This window comes from Pristis pectinata, chromosome 13 (genome assembly GCF_009764475.1).
Source record: "Pristis pectinata isolate sPriPec2 chromosome 13, sPriPec2.1.pri, whole genome shotgun sequence".
Classification (NCBI taxonomy): domain Eukaryota; kingdom Metazoa; phylum Chordata; class Chondrichthyes; order Rhinopristiformes; family Pristidae; genus Pristis; species Pristis pectinata.
Genome location: NC_067417.1, coordinates 29,361,796 through 29,374,457, shown reverse-complemented (window position 1 = coordinate 29,374,457; position 12,662 = coordinate 29,361,796). Strand labels below are relative to the sequence as shown.

The following is a 12,662-nucleotide window of genomic DNA, read 5'->3' as shown; positions in this document are numbered from 1 at the left end:
AATGGTGCATTTTGAGTTAAGTTTTCTTAATGAATGGTAAGCACGACATTAACATCCCATGTTGATGTCTTTGATATTACACACATTCAAATTGGGAACAGGACACAGCCACTCAGTTGCTCTGCCATTCAATAATATCATGCTGGATCTGATTGTATTCTCAGCTTCATATTCCCTCCTAAACCCAGATAGCCTTTCACCCCCTTTCATATCAAGAATCCATCTACACCTACCTTAAAAATAATCAAGGACTCTCTGCTTCCATCGCTTTTTAAGGAAGAGGGTTCCAAAGACTCAGAGCCCACTGAAAGCAAAAAACACCTCATCTACGTCTTACATAGGTGACTCTTTATATTTAAAATATCTTGATTCACCCATGAGGAAGCATCCTCTCCACATCCACCTTGTGAAGCTCCTTCAGGATACTACTCACCATTAGGTTTGTTTAGGAGTACTGTATAATCACAAGCTTTCTATTGACTATGTCAAGTCAGAGTAGAGGGGTTTCCTTGCTTATATTTCACTTTCAGATGATGTGGCCTCATTTGCTGTCATTTGGTGCTGAAAAAGGTACTGCTCAAGGGCTTGGGGTGATTCTCACCTTTGTTTCATACACAGTGGTCAAATCAGTAGCCCAATGTACTGTGGATGCCTTGCACTGGAATGACTGCATTAGACGTTATTCCTCTGCCCTTTACATCTGTGCAACTCAAAGAGCTAATGTTTTTGCACTCCAGTGTACTGTTGCCCTTCCTCCTCATCAAATTGCATAGGAACTAAATGATTTCAATTCACTTTCAGGTTATTAGTCTGAAGTCACCACCATTCCATGCATTGATATAAATTTAAATGGATCAACAAAAGAGGCAAAAAAATTGATCATATTCTCAAATGAACCAATATTTTTGGTGGACCAATCCACAGTATAAATATAATTTTCACTTTAATGGAGTTTCCATCCGATAATTGTGCTTAAGTAAGCCTCGATGTAGTTATCCTCTTGTTTTTCTGTAAACAATCCCTGTGATCTTTTCCAAGCAAGGCTTTAACAATTGTGGCTATAATTTGCTGCAACATTTTAAATTTTATTTTACAAAATCACATTTGCAATTAATTTCTATTCCCTGAAAAACCTGATAATTTTTATTTTAAACTATTACTACCATTCCGGTGCAACACAACATCATGCATGCCCACTGAAACCTACTAATTTGAAGGCCAGCCTTTGTTATCCATCCCTAATTTCCCTTAAGAAGGTAGAGATGAGCTACCTTTTTGAACTGGTACCATCTGTCCAGTGAAGGTACTCCCTTGCTGCTGTTAGGTAGGGATTTAGACCCAGCAATAGTGAAGGAAAGGCATGAGTCGAAAGGAAAACTTGTAGATAGTGCAATGCCATGCACCTGCATTCCTTGCCTTCTAGAAATTGAAGGCTTGGAAAATGCCGATAAAGAATTTGACAGCAGTCTGTTTAACCAGTGACATAGGTGGTAAGACCACTTTCAACATGCATGATACCCAATCCTTGGGTTTACTGATCATGAGCATCAGTTAATCAGCTGTTTTCTTAGGGGCTTTTTCAATCCAGTAGGATACTTATGTTGACAATTTCACCACCAATTTTGCCCAAATGATTTTTTTAGTTCAGTGTGTACTACAGGCAACTCAGTATTTATAATTTCTCAGGTCAGTAGTTTTGGTTAACTGTGTATGCATTTGCCAATACCACAAAGTAATTGCATTCAGTGGTAATCATAGAATCATAGATTGTTGTGTAATGTCTTCATCTGGAATGAAGTTCAAGATCAGGTGTAATTCCTTCTCCAGTAAAATAGGGTGTCCATTTTCAATAGAAAATGGACACCCTATTCCTTATCTATGAGGCAGCTTTGACCTAGCATGATGTACTTGGATATGATGGATATTTTTCTATTTCACATCGCAAAAGCACATTTTATGTTGGGAGGTAGATTGATGGTTGGACAGCAGGTGAACATTAACATCATTTGAAATAGATTTCTTGCAATTTACTGCTGCTGTATTTATTTAGTTCTTTACTTACACACTTTGCACTTGTTTCTTGCCCCATTTCAATATATTATAAACAAGCAAACCCAAAAAGGCCAAAAGTAAAGAAATTACGCAATCGATGAACAGAAGTATATCACGGGCAGAAAGGTTGGCGGAAGAGGTGATGGGGCAAAAGGCCCTTGCTGGGCTGTAGGACTCTACAACTCTATGACTCTGAGTGATTTTCTTCCCAAGTATGAGATTAATTGACTCATTCCAAGTCAACTAGGGTGTTTATTTACCAAATTTTGTTGGAGGCATTCTATGGGAAATAAATGCTGATCGTGCTGGTGACACTGACATCCAGGGAATAAGTAAATAAAAAATACTTATACCACTTTTATCTTAATATGCATGGACGTTGATTAAAGTCCATTGAGTGTTTTCTAACTTTCTGATGGTTGATCAATGGTCTTCCAATCAGTCTCTCTGTCCTGATTCCAAACACAATCATACCAAAATCTGTCATTTCTAAGCTTCACCAAAATTATAGGTTCTACAGGATCTTATTACAGTTACAGGCTGATCAATCGATTCTCACTTCTCAGTTTCTTGAATTCAAAATACAGTTTACAAATGTAGTATTCTTTTTTGACTGACAGAGGTTACTGGATTCTCTATCACATTGTGAGCTTGCATTATCCACTATACCAACAGAAACATGTGATATAAGTAAGAGGTTTGGCAACAGCTAAATCCCTTAACACTTATGGCCAGTTCATAATTCACCTCCCTTTGCATAATCCTCTTTCAAATATTTTCTGGATTTCACTTGAAGTGTTGCCACTTTCAAGGCAGTGACTTCTGAAGTCTTTTTTTTAAGTTGCTCCTGACGAGGCTCTGGATTTGCATATTACTTCCACTTAATTTATAGGTGGAGAATATCAGATTAGACAATCATGCAAGGTTCTTTTACAACCAGCTTTGGCCTTTTATCACCATCAATATAACAATTGCAACACTGATGTTTAGATCTGGGTAAACTTTTAAAGAAAATTATTATTTTATTGCCTATTATCCCAGAACTGTACCAATAAATTCTCCTATTTGAAGTATTAGTGAAAAAAAAGGAGAACAAATAGAGGAATGCCAGGAAGGTCGGGATGCATCGATGCACTCACTGCTCACTGTCAATTTTGACAAACCTGTATCTATAGACAGAAATGACTATTGGCTAGAAATTGTTGGGTAATTCTGGCAGTTCCACATCAAACTGCCAGCACTTCTCAACGTAAGTGCAATCAAGTCTGGGTTTCCCAAACAAATGCAGTGATCTCAGACTTGCTGGTTGGTTTCCACTGGCACTTCTCCAACTGCATTCCAATGCTGAACTCGGATGTTACCCTGACAAAGCTGCATACTGTGCCTGCATCAGACTTACTGCAGGAACAGCAAGCTCATTCATTTGAATAGAAAGGAATGGATGCAAGGAATCTAGGTAAGTACGAGGTAACTTACATAATTGTTTGAATTAATTGACTTTTCTTAAATGTTTTGATGGTTTAAAAATGTTTTAAGTTTTTTTATTTATCTTTTCATGTATTAATTTATTCAATGTTTTTTGAGTAGTTTTTGAATGTTAGGTTAGGCTTGGGTTTGGCGTGGTTGGTTGTTAATGTACGATGGCATTATATTGTTCAAGGTCACACTGCTGTGCAGGGCCTTGCCATTTTGGGTTGGCACAAATTCAGGAAGCAAGTTGACACCAACAGACTCAGAAACTGAACTGGAGTAGCCATATACACAATGTGGCTACAAGAGCAGGTCAGAGGCTAGGAATCCTGTGGTGAGTAACTCACCTACTAACTCCCCAAAGCCTGTCCACTATCTACAAGGCTCATGTCAGGAGTGTGTTGGAACACTCTCCACTTGCCTGGTTGAATGCAGTTTCAACAACTGTCAAGAAGTGTGACACCACACAGGACATAGCAGCCCACTCGATAGGCACCCCATCCACAACCATTCACTCACTCCACCACCAACTCACAGTAAAAGCAGTTTGTACCATCTACAGGATGCACTGCAGCAGCTCACCAAGACTCCTTCCAAACCCAGGACCTCTACCAGTCAGAAGAACAAGGGCAGCAAAAGCATGGCAACACCACCACTTGGAAGTTGCCCTCCAAGCCACACACCATCCTGACTTGGAAGTATGTTGCTGTTCCTTCATCGTCGCTGGATCAAAATCCTGGAACACCCTCCCTAGCAGTATTGTGGGTATACCCACACCTCAAGGACTGCAACAGTTCAAGAAGGCAGCTCACTGCCACCTTCTCAAGGGCAATTAGAGACGGCGAATTAAATGCTGGCTCAGCCTGCAAAGTGCACATCCCTTGAATGAATGGGAAAGGAGCCAGGTCATTCCTTAGCCCATGGGTCAGTAGTGAATGTGAGCCAGCTGGTGGCCCTGCATATCACTTTATTCTGAAGCTTCTATTCCAAAAAGTGAAATCAGGAAAATCTGGGGGCAAGGTGGTGTAACCAGTAGACCTGCTGCCTCACAGCTCCAGTAACCCAAGTTGTTCCTTACCTCTGGTGCTGTTTGTGGGGAGTTTGCATGTCCCCCCTGTTACCATGTTGGTTTCCTTCAGCTGTTCTGGTTTCCTGCCCCATCAAACGAAAATGCAGATTGGTAGGTTAACTGGCCAGTCTAAATTGTCCCTGGTGTGTAGATGAATGGTAGAATCTAGTGAGGAGTTGATGGGAATGTGGGAGAATATTATGGGCTTGGGTAGGATTTGTGTAAACATGGGTGCTATAGTCAGCATGAACTCGGTGAGCTGAAAGGCCATTTTCTATGTTGTATATTCTGTGACCTTATGACTCTAGATAATGACGAGCTACTTAAAACTTTGACAGCGCTCAGTGTAGGAAGTCACCCTGTCCAGCTAGGATGCATTCTAGAGTGCTGAAGAAAGTAGGAGGGGGAACAGCAAATAACGTACATCTGTTCAGAATGGGAGAGTATACACATGTCAGCTACATGTCAGTCAGCCTAAATTTGGTGATAGGCTCCTTAAGATATTAATCTGAGTCAAAATTAATTAACACTTAGAAAAATATGGATTTCATATAAGTAAAAACCAGCAACCAGGATTTGTAAACAAAATTTGTGCTTGCATTGACTTGTTTGAAGTTCTCAGTGAAATAACAGGAACGATTGATTAGGATAGTCTGATTTTTTTTTAATTTGTGTATGCTCTATTCCTTTTATCATTTAATGACCTGGGTTTAGATGCACAGTGCACAATTTCAAATTTATAGATAACAGGAATCCTTGAAATATAGCAAAGAGGTGATGGACAGTAATTCATTTCAGGCAGACAAACAAAGTGATGATTATGCATTGATTTGGCAGATGAACTTTAGCAGCATTCAGTGATTCATTTTGATAGAAAGAATGAGAGACATACTAACAAAAAGATCCAGGAACAAAGAGGAATTGGGAGTGTATGTACATAATTTTTCAAAAGATATGCAAGCTTAGAGAGGATGTGTAAGGTATTTATTGTAATGGTACCAAAATTAAGGGGGGTTAAGTTGTGTGGAAAAACTTAAGGACATAAGAATAAAGGAATAAATAAACTGGAGAAGGTCATTTGGCCATTCTATCCTGTTCTGCCATTTAATAGAATCATAAATCAAACAGCCTTTTTCCCATATCCTTTGATGCAATTGATTTAAAAAAAAATCTAAGCTCATATTCAAAATTGACTGAGCATTAATTGGCAAATCTGCTTGGGCACATGGAAGAATTGTCCAACTTCACTTCTGACATGTCTGGTTCGAATTTAAGATTCTTCTTCCGAAATTAGATTTCCCCAACCAGATGAACAGATTCTTCCTACCTACCACATCAGTTTCTATTAATAGTTTGAAAGATTCTTCATAATAACTTAAAACACTAGGATTTTTCTTCTTAGAACAGAGATGTTATGAGGCAACTTGATTAAGTCATGAATCATGAATGGTTTTCATAGAGTAAGTAATGAGCAATTGTTTATGGTGGCAGAATGAACAGTAACGAGAGGACACAGATTAATGTCACTGGTAAAAGAATGAGAGTTGACATAAAGTGGAAGTTATGAAGAAAGTTGTTACAACCTGGGATGCACTCTTTGAAAGGATAGTAGAAGTAAATTCAATAGTAACATTTAAAAGGGAACTGGATAATTATCTGAAGTGAAATATTTCGCTGGGCTATAGGGAAAGAGTAGGGGAATAGGAATAATTAGATAGCTTTTTTAAAGACCAGATGAGTCATAAATTCTCATTCTGGATTGTATCATTGTATTGGATTGGATTGGCACCAGCACAGTATGTGAATGCCTGACTAACCACAATTCTGAATGAACTCCCAGTCACTGTATCTTATACTTTCAGTGGAGCTACACGAAAGGAAGTAAACCACATGATTAACAGCCAGAATAACCTGATTGCCGACATCCAACAAGATGTTGTCAATCAGAAGCAAAGACCTAGACATATCTATCTGACAGTGACCATGGTGACTTATCTTCACAGGATCCAGGTTTTCAGAGACCCAGCTCCAGAACTATGCCGTCCCTGCACATAGAGATGGCACCTACAGTGACGATAATGGTAAGCTGCAGTCTGAAGCTTGGTTCCATCTCCTTACTTGGCATGTTTCAATGCTGACTAGGGAGAATGTCCTTGGTAACTAGCACGAAGGGAATTGCTATCCCTTGCCTGCCTACTCATGCCTTCACCCCAGCTTTTCTTTCCCATTCCCCGTTTTGTTGCCTTGCCAGTTCTGCCTCAATAAATGGGCCAAACTCTCCCAAATGTTTTTGGTAATTGTTTTCAGACTGTTATGACTCTCCATTTTAATTGATCATATCACTTAAATTTTATTTGTACAATTTTTCTCCTTCTCTTGAGCCCAAGTCATAACAATTAGTATATCTCAGAACACCACAGGGCTAACAGAAGACTTAAATTTGATTTTTCAAAATTCAGCTTCTAACCAATCAAATTCAAACCATAGCCATTTTATAAAATACAGGGCGCTAAGACTCATTGTTAAAGTGCCCACTCTGCAGATTCTTTACTAGCCTTTATCTGCTTTCTTTCTGTTAATTTTCACACATTCACACTAATTGTATAACTGGTTGCTCTTGAGGAAGACACACTGCTGCTATGGGAGGTTAGCAGTTCAGGGATGTACGTCGATTCCAAAACAAATGCAGATTTTTGAGGGTGGCTTTTTGGTTGCAAAATGACACCTGATGCATCTACAAGGCATGCCAGACCTCATATTGTTGATGCCAAAGCTTTTGTCCACTGGAAGTACACAGAGTAGCCAGATCATGATGATAACTGGCATACATCAACAACTTATTCCCAGTGTTGCCAGTTTGAAGGTTATCCCTTCAACTAATGCATGGCTGAATATGTGTTCAACAACAAGAAGAATCCCCACAAGCACCTGTCAAAACAATTGCTAACTACTTCAAGGTTATCTCCGGATTGATTTCTTCTGGTTGTTCCTTAAAATTGATAATGTTGACATGGTAGTGGTGTGAAGAATTTTTTGCTTTTGAGGCTTCTGTCAAACTAAAGACAGAAAATAGTGGAAATATCCAGCAGGTCAGACAGCATCCATGGAGCAAGAAGCAGAGGGGATATTTCAGGTCTGCGACCCCTCATCAGAGCTGAATTCTGATGAAGGGTCTTTGACATGAAGCATTAGATCTGCTCTCTATCCACAGATGTTCCCTGACCTGCTGAGGGTGTCCATTCCCACATTGTCCAGTTGCTGGATGACCAAAGGCAGCAACGCTTCGTCTTTGCCTGATATTCTGGCAGCCTTCCTTCCATGGCATCTGCTGTGCCACATGCATTTCACTCAAATAATAAGCCAAAGAGTGAGTAGCAAGAAATGCCTGCTCACAATGATCTGGCTCCTGACACCAGAGTGGGATCTGTGTACATGCACATACAATGAAAGCCATTGTGCCGCATGAAATGTGTCGTCTACAGCCTAGATGCTGTAGAGAATCCCTGTAGTAGTCAGCAGAGCACGTGCCAAGATTCTGAATGGTCTTCCATATGGTGCAAGTCCTCACATAATGCTGCCAGCTGCTGGGTGTGCAGCTGTGGAGCAGGAGGAGAGGAGGGAGGAGGAGATGACGCAAACGACACATTTTGTTTGCTGGACTAAGCACGAACAACTCATCTGACTGTGATATCCCCGGGTCGTCCTCCACTTTACCTGCCCTCTGTCTCCGACCATCACTGAGAAACCCCTAGGCTATAATGTAAAAAGTAAAAACCACACAAACATTCCCAACCAAAGGGTGTAAATCAAAGCAATGCATTATTGCATGGGAACGTTAACTATACACATTTGCATATTCCCCCAATGGCTGCCTTCTGCATGCAGTTGCCTGTTCTAGTTGGTCATGCACAACCCTGCTGCACTATGCATACCTGTCAACTCTTTTCAGCCCAGATTATACAAAAGAGCTTTCAAACCCTTAAGGAATGCTTTAACCCTTCAGAAATTTGGCTCTGACTTGGAAAACAGTTCTCTAACTATACCAATAAAGTGGAATAGTATGAAAAAGGAAGACAAATACAGCATTTCCTCTGTGGTGCAGAGATAAGTGACATTGGTGTGGCAGCTGCTGTTGTTACCTTTGTTCCTACCATTACTCACTGACATAAGTTACTAATGGAGTGCAGTGAGCAGGGTCATCTTTGAGCCACCAATTGAGTGAGTACATCAGTAACTAAATACTGGAGAGGGCATTCCCTGCTGGAGTTATCACATTCTGTGAAAGATGTGACAGCAGTCTGCAATGAGTTCGAAGCTTTCCCATTAGGTGACTGAGTGTTATACTGAGACTGAACCATAGAAATTATAGGTGACAGCTTTAATCTCCAGTTCATGTCAGTATGGAAGCAAATGGATGTTGCATTAAATGGATGCTGCTTATCTGATGCTATGTGTCTGTGATGCTGCTGCAAGTAAGATTCTCACTGCACCTGTGCATACATGTACTTGTGCACACGACAATGAACTCGACTTTCACCTTGACTAATAATATTGTCATTGGTTGCGCATGGATAAACATCAAGTCCTCTAATGCAAATAGTGCACTGAAGTTCTTGGTCAAATTCACAGGAAATACATCGCTAGAGAGATCGACACCAGGTTAAATTGATTTTGGTACTAGTTGTGCATAAGAAATGAGTGCAAGTCAGTTCAATTTCTAGTCTGTTGATTCTTCAAGTTTCTACTGCAGACTGCTTGTTCAGTGTCTTTGTTGCATTGTCGCAAAGCAGATACATGATGTAACTCTCGCCTCCAATGGGATCATGGTTTGTCCCTGTGTCTAGATACACTCTACTGCTCATCTTTTTTTAAAAAATCAGGGTTTTTTTATCTATACCCCTTTTACACTTCCATCAATGAGGTCCTTTTTATAACATTATGGACAATATCAAAAATTATCGATATAGACATTTCACATAATTAAAAGACATCTGTTTTAAAAGAACCTCATCTATTGATTGGCTTTTGAAGTCTTCCTGCTCTTCTTACAGGTTTTGATATCATATCAACCATTGGACTGTTTGGTTTGGATTTGAACTACAAGATGGTTCTGGTTCTTTGTCAGACTTGTTTGGATTTCATATTTCACTTCCAGAAATCTGCATTGGATATGCACTGATTGAGTGGTTCACATCCAGACATGGATCGTCTCTAGCCCAGATCATCTGATCCACATGATTATTTTGACCACCAGTTTTATCCAAATATCACTTGGTTCTGCAAACCACTGCTCCACTTGTTACCTGCCACTTGTGTGAGTTTGATCTGCTCATGAGGCTGGGAAATGAATGCACTTGTTCATAAAACAGCATTTCTCTGATAAGTGTCACAACAACATTTCTGACTCAATCACTTCTGTTCTTGAAACCAAATTTGGCAATATACTTAAATTTTGTTCAGTCAAACTAAATTTGTTTGAACAAATTTCAAGCATATTACCAATCAGCATCTCATTGACAGTTCTGCAGGTAGACACCCCATGGTATTGTCAGGAGTTGTTCTGATCTTCAAGTGAGTATTGACAAAGCAACGTTTTATGCTGAGTTTTAAGTATCCCTGCACTATTTTTGAAACCTTCTTTAGCTTTTTTGATTAGCCTGCCTGATGCTCTATATACATCTGGATGATATGAAGAAACAAGAAAATGTTTAATACTGTTCCATTTCTTAAAATTTGCAAAGTAGATCGAAACTGTGAGCTATCGTCAGAAACATGCTCTGCCAGTAAACAATGACATTCAGTTATGGGCCTCAATTTGTCTATATTATATTTAGTACTCACACACAAACCCAGATTTTCATATTAACTCACTTCGCCTCACTATCAATCAGTACCAGGAAACAGTCATCACTTTTACACAAAAGTCTACATGTACAGTATGAAAAGATCTGGTAGGCCATGACTGTGACTATAAAAGACTTTTGGTTGGTTTGTTCCCATAATTTTGGCAATTTCAGCATTTGGCTACCAATGATTTGAGGTCATTGTCCAAATGGCGCCAGTAAACAATACCTATTGCAGTTGCTTTCATGCTTGCTTGTGTGTGTTCAGTATAAAATTTAACCAAAACCGATGCTTAAAGTATTAGATATCACCACTCCATAACTCAAATTGATGCTCATCTGTTCACATGAGAAATTGCACTGATTATGGACAGTGGTCAAATTCTGTACATCCTTTCAACATGGACGTTTTTCAACATTAACTCTTTCTGGGCTTGTCTGTGATTTCAGACACAGTTGCTAGAAAATTCCCAAGACTTCCAACATTGACATTCTCATATGGTAGACAGGACTGAGCATCCGTAATGACAATTCATTTGAGATTCTTGTACTCAGTGTCATTGAAGGATTCCCCATCTTCGCTGACTTGACTTCACTGTAGTAAGTTTCATTGTTTTAGGGCTTAATATTTCTAATTGTGGCTTATGATCTGTTGCCGGCTTAATGGATCTCCCTCGTAAAAACTGACAGTATTTCTTGATTCCAAACTCTGTTCAAGGTGCTTCCTTCTCAGTTTGTGTGTGATTGTTCTTGTACCTTGTGAGGGAATAAGAACAAAAGCAATGAGTATCTCCTGCCTGTCATTCACCTAGTGACATATTAGTACACCTACCCCATAATAAGCATCACATGGCAATTTCAACTCACACAGAATATCATAGCGAATGAAGAACTTCACTTAATAAGATTTTCCTGAACTCCCCTTTTGCTCTTTATTGCTCCTGGCCCCATTCTGCACCTGCATGAGTGTGAGCACTGTCACAAGATCAGGCAGGAAGCATTGTAGCTCCACTATATTTTCAAGCTTTGGTACAGCAGCGATGGCCTTTCTTTTTTTCTTCTCTGGTTGCAGGCCATTGGTATCAACTTTAAATCAAAGTACACAACTTCTGTTACAAAGGCATGTTTTCTTCGATTTCACATTGCACTCATGAAATCTCCTCAAGTGCTCATAGCAATCAACACATCATTTCAGTTACACAAACAATGAAATATTTTAACCATAGTAGCCCAGAAAATGTTAGGTAAAGACATAATTCCATTGGGAAACCTAATATATGAGCAGAGCCCTTTGAAATGTTGCAAGGATAAAGGATAATTGTATGCTGTTGATTAGCTTTGCTGTCATTCAATTGTACAAGAGATCTCCAGATTTGTAATTCTGATAAAACTATGTAAAGTCTTCCAAAGTGGGTGGCAAATATTGTTTTTTTTTTAAATTTTATTTACAGCGTGGTAACAGGCCCTTCTGGCCCAACGAGTTCATGCCGCCCATTTTAAACCCATATTAACCTCCCCGTACATCTTCAGAATGTGGGAGGAAACCGGAGCACCCGGAGGAAACCCACACAGACACGGGAGAATGTACAAACTCCTTACAGACAGCAACGGGAATCGAAACCCGATCACTGGCGCTGTAATAGCGTTGCGCTAACCGCTACGCTACCGTGCCAACACATCATCTAAACTTGATTCAGTGTGGCTTTGTAATTGAGAAACACTATGGTGCTGGAGGAATTCAGCAGGCTTTGTAATTACCACAGAGCTGCACTGTTTTGTCTGCCTTAGACATAATTGGTATTGATATGGTCCACACGCAGGTCAGTTTTCATAAGCACACCATTTTGTCCTGAATAGCTAGCACTGTGCACGATTTGTGAGTCTTGGAATATTGGTGAGTTTCTGAGAGAAGATGAACCACTGAAGGTAGAACTGAGTCTAATTGGTCAGCTAGTATGGAAATAGGACAAATATGACAGTTGCAATGGCTGTTGATGCCGTTGCTAGTATATGGCATTTGACATTGTATTCTCTGATGACTACATGAATGAAGTAATTGACCTTTTGTATCACTACAATCATGTCCTTGAAGCTTAAATCCTAGCATTGACTGCCATGATTATCTGGTCCAGTGGATTTGGGACTTTATCAAGATGCCCCTTGATCCTCTGTGAGTAGAGCACATCTCTCCTTTTTTCTACAACAACAGTGTGGCCATTGCTATTAAA

General features: G+C 39.7%; 1 protein-coding gene across 1 annotated transcript in view; it reads left to right on the top strand.

The window, feature by feature from the left end:
- LOC127577300 (neuropilin and tolloid-like protein 2) overlaps positions 1-12,662 on the top strand; it is a 40,360-nt gene that overhangs the window by 6,404 nt on the left and 21,294 nt on the right. The gene's annotated exons all lie outside the window — the stretch shown is intronic.